The following is a 12,147-nucleotide window of genomic DNA, read 5'->3' on the forward strand; positions in this document are numbered from 1 at the left end:
GTGCTTTAATTACGCAGCCATCACGTGAGACAAGTAATCAGGGTCAGTCACACCTGTCAAAGTGGACGGAAGCAAATCCACGCTGGAGATGAAAATAGTGAGTAATAACGTTTGTTTACCTGACATTCTTTTTGAAGATGGGTTTACATGTCAACGTTTAAGCAACATATTGCAATTTAGTCGTTTTAAAATCCAAATAATATCGCTGTCCTCAAAATATATATATATACATATACGCACTGGGCTGTAAGGCTCAGATTCATCCAGTAGATGTCAGCATAACATTAGCTAGAGACACAGTAGATTCAAATCAATGGATCCTGTTCAAGTTCTATTTAATTAACTAGATAATATATTCATTTTTGTCTATAGTACTCTCATTATTAAATGTCCTGTTTAGGGTGGCTAAATCTGCTTAAATAAACAATACCCCTACACCTTGAGCGATACAATAAACTTGAACCGTGTGTGTGTTTTGTTTGTGTAGGCTATATATATATATATATATATATATATATATATATATATATATATATATATATATATATATATATGATTTGTAATTCTAGAGTTGAAAAATATATATGTAAACCGCCATTTTTGCACTGTTGACATCTCATTTTAATTTTTATTTATGTCTGTTAAATCCACACATAAACTAATATGTGAAATACACTCAAAAGCATAATTTGCTGCTTGTTCAAAGTACTTATTTAAAATGTGCTTATCATAATTCTTTTTTGGGACAGCTGAAATGTTTTATGTTCAATCCACTTCAATTCAAGCTAAGTTAATCGATTTTTGTTGTGGAACCAGGGGCGGATTTAACCAATAAGCACAGTAATCGGCCGCTGAAAATCGGCCCTGGGAAATCTGAGCGCCCCCAAATAAATACCTAGAAGTAAAAATTATGCCTAAAGATTATATATAACATCATTTACTATCATATATGTTAAGGGTCTAAAAATTTTAATTTGTGTTGTTAAAAAGATTTAAATTTTAAAATGAAATAGTTTATTTATTCATTCATTCATTTTTTTGTCGGCTTAGTCCTTTTATTAATCTGGGGTCGCCACAGCGGAATGAACCGCCAACTTATCCAGCATGTTTTACGCAGCGAATGCACTTCCACACGCAACCCATCTCTGGGAAGTTTATTTATTATTTTTATATTTATTTTAAGATTAACAACATAAAAACAAATCATTTTAAAGGTTTTACAATATGTTACAAGATGCTACATAAGCATTTAGATAAACTGTAGAAAAAGGAGATTGAGTGATATAAAAAAAAAAACAACCCAGCAAAATATCTAAAAAATAAAGTACAAAAGGTGCATTTTAAAACTTTTGGCTGGATTTACTTAGGGCCCCCAAATCACTAAATCCCTGCAACCCTGCATTTGTTTTGACAGTGTATGGGATTTGCTTGTATTGCCTTGTGTCAGATTTCTATATGGGATTAGGGATGTATTAGTGTCTGTGTGCAAGTGTGTACTGTAAACGTTTCATGATCTGTATGCATTCTGTTCTGCTTCATCCCTCATTGACGCACACATATTCATAAATCAGTGGTTGTGAGTGAGAAGGCACTAATTAAACATCACCATTAAGACTCTTAATGAAGCAGCACTGGCAGTGACTTACAGAACACAGATTTCCTCAAATCCTGCAAAGCCACACATGCTGTTTCTGCTGTGGCTTGATGTCTTATGTGTGTTTAAACACGTATTATCATTTAGATGTTGTCTTTTTGTCCTTGCAAGTTATTGTGGTTGTTTTGAATATAATGGCTGTATAGTGGGATTTGTGTGATTTGATATTGCATGTGTATTCATAAAGAAGATCATAGTTGTTCTAGATTATTTTTTATACTCTTTATTGCCTATATTATTATTATATATATTATTTTTAGCAAAGTGCCCCATTAATCTCATGTACAGGTAAAGTCAGAATTATTAGCCCCCCTGTTCATTTATTCCCTAATTTCTGTTTAACGGAGAGAAGATTTTCTCAACACATTTCTAAACATAATAGTTTTAATAACTCATTTCTAATAATGATTTATTTTATCTTTGCCATGATGACAGTAAATAATATTTGACTAGATATTTTTCAAGACACTTCTACACAGCTTAAAGTGACTTTTAAAGGCTTGACTAAGTTAATTAGGTTAACTAGGCAGATTAGGGTAATTAGGCAAGTTATTGTATAATGATGGTTTGTTTTATCGAAACAAAATATAGCTTAAAGGGGCTTATAATTTTTACCTTAAAATGATTAAAAAAAAACTAAAAACTGCTTTTATTCTAGCCAAAATAAAACAAATAAGACATTCTCCAGAAGAAAAAAAATATTATCAGACATTCTGTGAACATTTCCTTGCTCAGTTAAACATAATTTGGGAAATATTTAAAAGAGAGAAAAAAAAAAAGAAAAAAAATCAAAGAGGGGGTCGATAATTCTGACTTCAACTGTATGTTTTAGGTGAGAGTCAGATGTCAATATGAACTCAAATATTTCTCTTTAGATTCCCCCAACACCAAATTGTTCTGTGTTCTGCATGTGCTCATGTTGGTAGATCTGTTCTCATACCACAATTTACATATTTCTGTGTATTTTTATTGCTACAGAGGATATCTTATTACTTAATTCTTACTGTAAATGAAAACTATTAGTCTGTGCATGTGCATTTTGTTATAAATTAGAGTCTTTGGCTTTCTTTTCTGAACATGCAATGATGAATTTAAGGCTTTAACTGTTTATAAGCCCTGGAAAATTGTCATAGAAATGATTTGAGATTTGAGTTGTCTTAAATCAGTTTGGTACCACCTGAAATATAAATTTACATTTCAGTATTTAGCAGATGATTTTATCTAAAGTACTTTAAAGTTATAAATCTATAAATCAGGGGTCACCAATCTCAGTCCTGGAAGGCCGGTGTCCCTGCAAGGTTTAGCTCCAGCTTGCCTTAACACACCTGCCTGGGTGTTTCAAGTATATCTAGTAAGACCTTGATTAGCTTGTTCAGGTGTGTTTGATTAGGGTTGGAGCTAAAATCTGCAGGACACCAGCCCTCCAGGACCAATTTTGGTGACCCTTGCTATAAATCATTCATTCATTTTTCTTCAGCTTAGTCCCTTTATTCATCAGGGGTCGCCATAGTGCAATGAACCGTCAACTTATCCGACATATGTTTTACACAGCGGATGCCCTTCCAGCTGCAACCCATAACTGAAAAACATCCATGCACACTCATTCACACACACACTACAGACAATTTAGTTTACCCAATTCACCTGTACCGCATGTCTTGAGCTGTGGGGGAAACCAAAGCACCCGGAGGAAACCCACACCACCACAGGGAGAACATGCAAACTCCACACAGAAATGCCAACTGACTCAGCTGGCACTTGAACCACTGAACTTCTTCCTGTGAGGCAACAGTGCTAACCACTGAGCCAGCTTGTCACCTAAATTTATAATATTTTATATAAATATATTTTATATCAATAGTAAATTTTTACTTTTAATGTAAGAATAAAAATTTTGTGGAAATGACAACATTATGATTATTTATTTTATCATTAATAACATCATTAATAATAATAAAACACAAATTACATTTTATTTTGTTAAAAAGAATTATTGCTAAGATTTTATAGGGTGTTCTTTAGTTTTAAATACTTAATTTTTTAAAATATATTTTGTATTCTTTATATTATAATTCAGTAATTGACAACATAATAAATGCTTCCTTTGTTCTTCCTTTTACTTTTAATAATTAATTTCAGTTTTTGTGGAAATGACTACAAACAATAGTAGTAGTAATAATGATAATAATAATAGTAATAATAATAATAATAATAAAAGTAATAACAATAATATACATTTAATTGATATATTTAACATATACATATATTTAATATTTATAGATATTTTAAAGAATGCGATTAATAACTTCTTTTATTGTTATAAATCACTAACCGACAGTATAATACATGTTCAGTCCATTCTATAACTCTGTGGCTTTGCATCTTTAATTCACTAAAATTCATTAACATCTCCTTTGCATTTTTAAACCTCACTTCAGAAGCCTTACAGTAAAAAAACATCAGTTGTAGAGAAATTAATAACCAAGAAGACTTAAATCAGCATTGACTTAAATCACATGACATCTCAGCCTTTCCTCATCTAAATAACATCTGTGTTTGCCAACAAATGCTTATTATGCAAATCAGACGTGCATATGTTCACCATACATCCAATGTTTCAGCAGCAAGTGTGTTGTCTGTTATTTAGTAGCGCCATTGTGGCAGAAAGAGCTCTGTCGGATGAATCTGGCTGTCTTTTAGCTTAGAAGCAAGCATGTAAAGCAGGCTGTATTAGCTCTGACAGACCATCATAAATCAGCCAATGTGTGTGTGGCAGGGCCTGCAGTGCAGAAGCAAGTGTTTTCCAAAAGCGGGCCGCTTGAATCTCAGGGTTCAGCGGGGTCTCGGTGAGGACGTATACCACATATATACAACCCTCCTGGGCCGGTTTGATGTGGATTGTCATTCATAATACACGCCAAAGCATCACGGCGCTTGTCAAACCCCCTGTAGTTTTTATTGGTTTGGCAGGGGGTGTCATATATGTGCGTAATTGCAGGTCGCGTGGACGTTTTTATTGGATTGTTTGCACAGTAAAGAAGCGCTATGTGTTCCTCTGTGCCTCAACATATCCCATGCTGCTCGGCTTATTTGTGACATCTTATTTAGTATGGTCTAACAGCATTTCTCACCTCTAATGCAACAAAGCGGCAGATCGGAAAATGACGCCTTCGTAGAAGCAAATGTGTTGTGTAAATTCATTTAACCGGTGACTCTAAGCTCCACCGAGGTGATCGATTGCGTTTTTACGGCCCACAATAGAGGCATGGCTCCTTCAGAGATGATATTGAGGTTTTGTGTGTGTGTGTGTGTGTGTGCTTCTAGTGTGCAATTGCTCTTCCAATCTTTTCTCTGGCTCGTCAGCACTTTGCCAGTGTTCGCCAACCCACCCTGCCTGCTGAGAGACCCTTTACCTCTGTTGGCGCTTCACACTAAATCACAATTTTTTCACCCCCTGTAAGAAGCTTGGCAAGATGGGGTGGCAATCAACACCATCATCTCTCAGCTTAATTGTGGATTATCCTGAATTCTGAAATGAGTTTTGAAGCAGCCGATAATATCCAGCCCAAAGCACCAACAGCCAAGCACTGATAACCGGCTGTGGGTGCGAGACAGGTTGATGGCAAGTTTTTATTTTATTTTATTTTATTTTATTGCACAGGCACTGATAACTGGCTGTGGGTACGAGCCAGTCGATGGCACCATTTTATTTTATTTTATTTTATTTTGTTTTATTCTTTTATTTTATTTTCTTTTTTTTTTATTTTGCAATTAATAGTGCAGTTAATAGCTATTTATTCATTCATTCCTTTTCTTTTCGTCTTAGTCCTTTTTTTAAATAGGCGTTACCACAGTGGAATAAACCACCAACTTATCCAGCACATGTTTTACACAGCAGATGCTCTTCCAGCTGCAACCCATCACTGGAAAACACTCACACACTCTCATTCACACACATACACCAAAGACAGTTTAGCTTACTCAGTTCACCTATAGCGCATGTCTTTTTGAATTGTCGGGGAAACTAGAGCACCCAAAGGAAACCCACACGAACACGGGGAGAACATGCAAACTCCACACAGAAATACCAACTGACCCAGCCTAGACTCGAACCAGCGACCTTCTTACTGTCATTTGACTGCCCTACCTACTGCGCCACCGCGTCACCTATTTTATTTTATTTTATTTTATTTTATTTTATTTTATTTTATTTTATTTTATTTTATTTTATTTTATTGCTGGTGGCCTTAATTCGCTTTACTGTTTTAATCCATTTCCCACAAATGCAGTGCTGTGGAACCACTTTTGGCCCTGTCCCAAATTCCAATCCGTTTGTGAACCAAAAATAAAAATCTTCTAAGCTCAAAAATGTAAAACTGTAATGTCAGACACATTTGTCTGATTCGTTTAGAGAGGAAAAGTATTATGCAAACATGTACACTAAAAAAAACACATTTTCACTCAGAAATTGCTTGCGAACTCAATAAACAATAATTCTATTTGTGGTCACGGTGGCGCAGTGGGTAGCATGATCTGGTTCAAGCCCCAGCGTGATCAGTTGCCTTTTCTGGGTATAGTTTGCATGTTCTCCCACGAGTCCCAAGACATGCACTATAGATGAATTGGATTAACTTAATTTTCCGTAATGTATATGTGTGAATGAGAGTGTATGGATGTTTCCCAGTGTTGGGTTGTAGCTGGAGGGGCATCGGCTGCATAAAACAAATGCTGGATAAGTTGGCGGTTCATTCCGCTGTGGTGACCCCTGATTAATAAAGGGACTAAGCTAAAAAGAAAATGAAAGGACACTTTCTCATGTATAAGGAAAACAGTTCAAAGCCATATTACACTTTTATTGTTTTGTTGCTTGAAACTCATTTTCTCCTCTGACACATATATCATAAAAATGTTATTTTCTTATAACACTGTTTTGATTTAATAATAATACATACACACATACCACAAAGCCATATTTTTTTTACCATGTACTGACCTTAATATGAGCATCAACACTATTTCAGTGGAAAGGCTGAGTGTATGTCTGTGTGTGAGAGAGAGAATGGAAGAGTGCAGTATGTCATTGTAGAAAGACAGTCAATGTCCTCTTATCTAGTAACCTCTCACCAACACTCTGTTTTCACACTCTCACCTTTCAATCTCTCTGAAGCTGTGTGCATGTGTGTGCGTCTATGTGTGTGTGTGTGTGTGTGTGTGTGTGTGTGTGTGTGTGTGTGTGTGTGTGTGTGTGTGTGTGTGTGTGTGTGTGTGTGTGTGTGTGTGTGTGTGTGTGTGTGTGTGTGTGTGTGTGTGTGTGTGTGTGTGTGTGTGTGTGTGTGTGTGTGTGTGTGTGTGTGTGTGTGTGTGTGTGTGTGTGTTTTCATATGCACAGTGCAGGTCTGCTCATGTCATACTGGGAACAAAATGATGTTCTTGAATCCTGGACCCTTGAATTGGCTTGGAGCGGGAAACAGTCTTGTGAAGACAGGGAGCATTAAAGTGAAGGACTCTGTTTTGTATTCTGTGGTCTGAGTTTGATTCCAGCAAGCTAGTATGGCTTTGTAATACTAAAAAGTATAGGTGATATACAGTATGTGTAGAATTCATAAATGAGCTTGATGCAGTGCAGGATTTTTGCTATTTAGTTAGAAGGAAGTTTAAAAATTAGATTATAAGAAAAAATAATATAAGTTTTGTTTGTCTCAAACTCAATTTATTCTTGCTTGGAATTGCTCATCTATAAAAAAAATATTGAACACAGATAATGCCGAGTGCATTTACATTTTCTGTCACAAATGAACCTTAATTCACAAACCTAATTAAATAAATCTTAATTAACACATAATGTTTATTGACTGATTGACTAATTTGATTGACTGACTGACTGACTGAGTTAGTTGGTTGGTTGATTCATTTGTTGGTTGGTTGGTTGATTGATTGATTGGTTGATTTGATTAGTTGGTTTGGTTGGTTGATTAATTGATTGGTTGATAGATAGAGTGGTTGGTTGATAGATTGATTGATTGATTGATTTATTGATTCATTTATTGGTTGATTGATTAGTTGGTATGGTTGATTGGTTAGTTGACTGGTCGACTGGTTGGTTTGTTTGTTGGTTTATTAGTTGGGTTGGTTGGTTGGTTGGTTGGCTGGTTGATTGGTTGATTGATTAGTTGGTTTGGTTGGTTGAATGTTTGTTTATTTGATTGGTTGGTTGATTGATTAATAGTACATTTCAAAATCTATCTATCTATCTATCTATCTATCTATCTATCTATCTATCTATCTATCTATCTATCTATCTATCTATCTATCTATCTATCTATCTATCTATCTATCTATCTATCTATCTATCTATCTATCTATCTATCTATCTATCTATATACACTATATATATACACACTTACACTCTTCTTCTGAACATAATAGTTTTAATAAGTTAATTCTAATAACTGAACTTAATAATGCACAGTATCAGTACTTTATTCTGTAGACAGTCGGGGAAAAATATTGCTTAAGGGGGCTAATAATATTGACCTTAAAATGTTTTTTTTTTTTTTTTATTAAAAACTGTTTTTATTCTAGCCAAAATAAAACAAATAAAAAATTGTTTAAAAGAAAAAACATAGGAGACAATGTCAAACAAATTCCCTGCTCAGTTAAACATTTTTTTTTGGAAATATTTGAGAAAAAAACCACAACGACTTGAACTGTATACGTATTCAGCACAATCATTGTGTATGTCAATTAATTCCTGTAGTCTTCCATATACCAGTATTTACCATATTAAAAGTCCCTTGACATTGTGAAAGAAGGTGAGAGAGGGTGTGCTGTAAGCTTACAGTGAATATCATCATCACTTGTCTCCAGGGACAGGAAGGAAAATGACAGGCCTGACAGTCTGACGGCAGCTTGTGAAGAGACGGATCGACAGTGGAGATGTCATCTATGTTCATCACTTTGAGTCCAGGTTGAACAGATGAGCTGAAGTCAGTGTTGCAGTGGTTCCTGGTGCCCCGGAATCTACAGTAGAAGCTTGAGGTTAGTGTGATATTCAAAGAGAGAGTTCTGGGGTTATATACAAGTTAACAGTTACAGTATGTTAAAGTGACACATTTCAAAGTGTGTGTTCTTTGTCAGCATAAACAATACTTTTTTAGAATTGTTGCAGATATTAAAAAACATAAAAATGACTGCTACCCTACTCATGTTGGGTCAAACAGACATCTGGTATTATAAGTGTCCTTACCACATAGGTCCTCTGGGAACTTCACTGTGATAATTCTTTTTTCCCTGTATGTTTTCCACCTTCTTCTTCTTGATATAAGGACAATCGAATCGACATGACATTTTTTAAAATTTATCCAACGTTCTTTTTTTTTTTCCTCCCAAAAGCCACTAGTCCACTAAATTGAATCTTATTAGCCCTCCAGTGAAATTTGTAATATTTTTATCAAAAATATGCCAAATGCTGTTTAACAGAGAACACGTTTTAAGCATAATAAATTGAATGACTAATTTCTTTTGTCTTTGCCATAATGATATTTTACTAGTTTTTGCAAGATACGTAAAGTCAATGGACAACAGTGGTTTGTTCTATAGCCAATCAAAAACAAAAAAAACAAAAGGAAAAACTAAGATACTTAGTAAAGGTCACAATTCATTCTATTATCTGCTGCCGGATTACCTGACTATTATTAAGATATTAACTGTTTATGAATAGGGCTGGGCAATTATTCAAAAAGTAATCGAAATTGACATTAGGATAACCAATAATCGATCAAATTTTTCCAGGTCAATTTTTTCAATTTACTTTCCCTACTGTTTGTGAAGTCACATGACCCTGCTCTGTTAAGGCTAATTTCTACTAATTATATTACTCTGAAATTATGTAAAGAAAAAACAAGTTCCAAAAAAATATGACTACACATCACAACGACTTGTAACGCAAGCTTTGTGATTGGTCAATTCAGTAATGGTGATGAGGAAGGGCGGTTATTAGACAATGTATTATTTTAATTTCAGTTGTTCATCGTTGATGTTCAATAAATAATCATAAATAGTATATAGTGTGTGTTTATTTGAATTATTTTAAAATAAATAAATGCATCCTTTGTTCAGAAATCTCTCACTTGTAATATGAGAGCATATTTACTGTACAAAGCCTGTCAGTGAACTATGAGGGCAAAAATAAATAAATAAATAAATAAATAAATAAAACAATCAGTCATAAATCGTAGTCATGAATCGAGATTTAGATTTTAGGCCAAATCACAGACCCTAGTCCTACCCAAAACCTAAACCCAACTTCTACCCTACTAACTATACATAAACAGCTAATTATTAGTTTATTAAGCCAGTAGTGTTAGTTAATGGTTTGTTAATACTGTAATAATTTCTGTACCGCATATAATCAAGCTGTTTCCAATTTTGTACCTAGCTTTTAGCGCTGTGGATCAAGTCAACAAAAGTGTTACCAAAAAAATGAGGCGCAAATAATATTGACCACAGCAGTTTTTAAACATTAATAAAAAAAATTTAAATACTTAAATATTTGTAAAAGAATTCACATTTTTTACATGGGGCTAATAATGTTGTCTTTAACTCTTGTTATGACTCAATGTTGGATAAAATATGGACAAACTCATCCATCGGGATAAAAAGTATCATTTATATGCACTCAAAACATAATTTTTGCTGCTTATTCAAACTACTGAGTTTGAAAATGAGCTAAAAGAACAAAATTCTTGATATTTTTTGTGGAACAACTTAATTATTTTATGTTTAATCCACTTAAATCTGTTAAGCTAACATAATCGATTTGTGTTGAGACAACATGCATGAAAGTACAGAAAGCAAACATTGGATGCTTCTTCAGTTCCATAGCTTTAACCTTCAATGTAATTACTTAGTCTGTTTAATTGCTTTCCCCACAATGTCTCAGTTAATATGGAAAGACGTAATTTCTCCAAAACACACACGCAGAACACCTGTGAGTTTCCATTGTCTGCTATTGAATCCATATAATGGATACTGTGTGGGAAATCACCAAACTCATCAACTAATTGAGATGGATGCATTTTTAATGACCAAGCAGCCCTTTATTGAACCTCGTCTGCTGGAGAACACATTAAAATGTACCCACACAGTGGTCTGCACTAATAAGAGCCACCCTCGCCATCCCATCAGCCCCGTCCCAACCAAACGACACTCTTTATTTGAAGACAAGACACCTAAAGGCAGCATATATATGAGCATACAGTATCTCCTCTTACTGTCAGTGAGATCCAGACTTTGATTTGAGTCACACACACACACACACACACACACACACACACACACACACTCACACACTAGTGCCTAATTAATCATCTGGGAAGACGCTCCCTCTCCGAATTGGACTGATTCTGCAGGAATTCCTCACCCAGGGATACATAATTAGCTCCAGTCTCGACTTTTCTGTCTGTCTCTTAAAAGCAGACGGTGCGCTCTGAAGACCAAGACTGGCTGGGGTTCGATTAGGAAAATGCTATGTGACTCTGAAGCGCATATAGATTCAATTAAAACAGCATTGTTTGTCCATTCGGCTACTAATGGTTTGAAGCTTTTTAAGCCAGTACGGCTCTCTCTGTCTGGAGTCTCTTCAATTAGGTTATGCGGTAGATTAGACGATTAGAGACTTACGATTAGCGGTTCTTGCAATTAAACCTTTGTTCCTAATCAAGCAGACTTTTCAGATCGAAGGCAAATTAGCATTTTAGGATTTTGTAAGTACTTCTGACATGGAGATGGTTGCGAATGGAAGAAATGTAGAGTAATTCTGCCGCTTTAAGAAAGTCTCTTTGTTTTGGCACGGGATTCGAAGATTAGGTGACTCCATAATGCACTGCAAGTTTGATTGTCGACTTTCTGTCTTCTATAATGTGGGGATAAAGTTTATATTTCATTGAAAATTGAATTGAGTGGACTGTTTTGCATGATGTTTGTTTGAGTGGTGTGTATTTGTGCTTGTTAAAGCATTTGCATTAGCTTCGCATCATGCTAACATCAAAGTATATAGGAATCGATCAAATCTGTTGGGCTTTGAATTGATTTGAGAATATGTAATGCCAAAATGCATTGTTTGAGCTCATTAAATGTTTTCATCCAAGGGGGAGAAATGTAGAATTTTGCACTTAAATTTTGTATTGCAATGGATTATTTTGGGGCGGCATGGTGGCTCAGTGGTTTACCTCACAGCAAGAAGATCACTAGTTTGAGTCCTGGCTGGGTCAGTTGGCATTTCTGTGTGGAGTTTACATGTTCTCCCCATGTTCGCGTGGGTTTCCTCCGGGTGCTCTGGTTTCCCTCACAGTCTAAATACATGTGGAATATGTTAATGAAATTATCTAAATTGGCCGTAGTGTATGGGCGAGAGAGTTTGGGTGTTTTCCAGTGCTGGATTGACTAGAAGGACATCTGCTGTGTAAAACATATGCTGGATAAGTTGGCCGTTC

At 35.1% G+C, this 12,147-nt stretch overlaps 1 protein-coding gene across 1 annotated transcript in view; it reads left to right on the forward strand.

Annotated features, from left to right (window-relative positions):
* Positions 1-35: 35 nt before the first annotated feature.
* pdzrn4 (PDZ domain containing ring finger 4) overlaps positions 36-12,147 on the forward strand; it is a 104,969-nt gene continuing 92,857 nt past the window's right edge. Inside the window, exons 1-2 of the mRNA XM_073946718.1 lie at positions 36-97; positions 8,522-8,692. The gene's annotated coding sequence lies outside the window, so the exon portion shown is untranslated. The remainder of the gene's footprint in view (positions 98-8,521; positions 8,693-12,147) is intronic.

This window comes from Danio rerio, chromosome 4 (genome assembly GCF_049306965.1).
Source record: "Danio rerio strain Tuebingen ecotype United States chromosome 4, GRCz12tu, whole genome shotgun sequence".
In the NCBI taxonomy this organism is placed as follows: Eukaryota; Metazoa; Chordata; class Actinopteri; order Cypriniformes; family Danionidae; genus Danio; species Danio rerio.